Source organism: Camelus ferus, chromosome X (genome assembly GCF_009834535.1).
Source record: "Camelus ferus isolate YT-003-E chromosome X, BCGSAC_Cfer_1.0, whole genome shotgun sequence".
In the NCBI taxonomy this organism is placed as follows: domain Eukaryota; kingdom Metazoa; phylum Chordata; class Mammalia; order Artiodactyla; family Camelidae; genus Camelus; species Camelus ferus.
Genome location: NC_045732.1, coordinates 53,917,114 through 53,918,928, shown reverse-complemented (window position 1 = coordinate 53,918,928; position 1,815 = coordinate 53,917,114). Strand labels below are relative to the sequence as shown.

Sequence of the window (1,815 nt, the reverse complement as noted above, 5' to 3'; positions counted from 1 at the left end):
CAACAAAAAAAGTTAAAAAATTAATTAAATTTTATTCTTCAAATATTTTACCTGTTATAACAGTCTGATTTTAAGTCTTCTATAAATTCTATTATGTTATTGAAACGTACTATTTTTTGGTAAGGATGTCTTTATGAATTAAAAAATATAATTATATATCATAGAATAAAACCTAGCAAACAAAAATCTGACATTTTCTAAGCTAGTGAGAAATAAGGTAAACCATTATGTATCAGTTTAAAATTATATCAATATTAAATGATGTTTCTATGATTGATTTTTCTCCATAAAATTAAACAGTGCAGAATAGGGTTTGGGATATAGTTTAATCACTTTTGTTTCTCTTAAAATCAAAATTTTATTTGCAATACGCAATTAAAAGGCAATTTTCTCCCTTCACACCACATGCAGACATTAAATCTAAGGTTTTAAAAATATCCACAACCTATAAGAAAAGTACTTTTAAATGGGTAAACAGAAGCAAAATACCAAAGTTTAGTGTGCGAAGAGTAGATATAAACAACCAAGAAAAGAGTAGATCATTGGTTTTGAATTTATGAATAACCCCAAATAAGTTACAAAGTTTTTCAACCTGTACAAATAAAAAGGGTGTTCTTTCCAAAGTTTGGACATATGCATTGTACATCCCCCTCAATAAGTATATGAACTGGGTTTTAAAGAATGTTGCCAATATTAAGTTCTTCCATACCTAAAATTAATTAGAGGGCAGCAATAGTACAGTGTCTCAACTCTCAAAACATAGTTATGATCCATCATGAGTTGCGGTGGTTCTTTTATCTGAGAAAAAGCTTTTCACAAGAAATACCTGCCCTATGCTAGCCACCAGAAAAATGAGGGCTTCTACTGACCAATAGGTCACTCTTGTATTTAGATCCTTGGCTGGCTTAGGCCTTGAGGTTCTTTCTCTCAAACGGAACTGAGTCTGATAGTCAGTGATAGGCTACAAGATCTTCCTGAATTCAAACACAGCCAGATTCCATCTGGGTAAGAGCACTGACTCGGTTCTCACTAGGAAACAAAGGTGGGTCTTTTCCAACTTGAAAATCAAAATACATGGTTTTATGGATGAAAGCAGAATATTCATTGCTGAAGAAAAATCTGTATGGCCCATTTTTGGAAGCTGTTTCTTTATCCTTTTGTACAACACACTGCCACCAGGATCTTCTGATTGACTGTCTACATCAGTGACCACCAATAATCACCTGGAACTGAAGGATGCATTTGGTGATCTGTGTAATGTCCTAGTAGAAGCACTGCTATGCATTGCCTGGCAGTTCGAAGGTGATCTCAGAGGCACCACCAGACTGGCAGCAGCAGCAGCAGCAGTGCCAGCAGCCTGCATCCCCAAAAGCATGTGGCGGCATCCCAGCACTGCACTGACTCCGTCTGTGGCATCCCGAGATGACAGGCAGCTGCCTCAACAGAGCTGTGGAGAGATGGGGTTCAGGTCTGTGCCAACTCACCGCACAGCAGGCCTCTGTCCCTGTTGCCCAGCAAAGACACTCTGCAGAGTTGCTCTGAGCCTCATTGAGATTCAGGATGAGGAGCCATCCACTGGGTGCTGATAAGGGGTGCTGAGTGACCAGTCCCCAGGGCCAGGAATGACCTGGGGAGCAAGACTCCTGAGTTCTTAAAATAGATGCCTGATGTCCCCAAACTTATACTGACAATCTGTACTCTATTTAGGAAACCTAAAGGAAAACCATTTGTCAGTGAAGTCTGCTGAAACACAGAATACTGTAAGGAATTACATATAAACTGTTAAAAAAAATAAACAGGGAGCTGTTTTAAAAA

The 1,815-nt window shown here is 38.2% G+C and overlaps 1 pseudogene; it reads right to left on the bottom strand.

Moving 5' to 3' along the window:
- Positions 1–763: 763 nt before the first annotated feature.
- LOC102523735 lies at positions 764–1,416 on the bottom strand (annotated as a pseudogene).
- Positions 1,417–1,815: the final 399 nt, after the last annotated feature.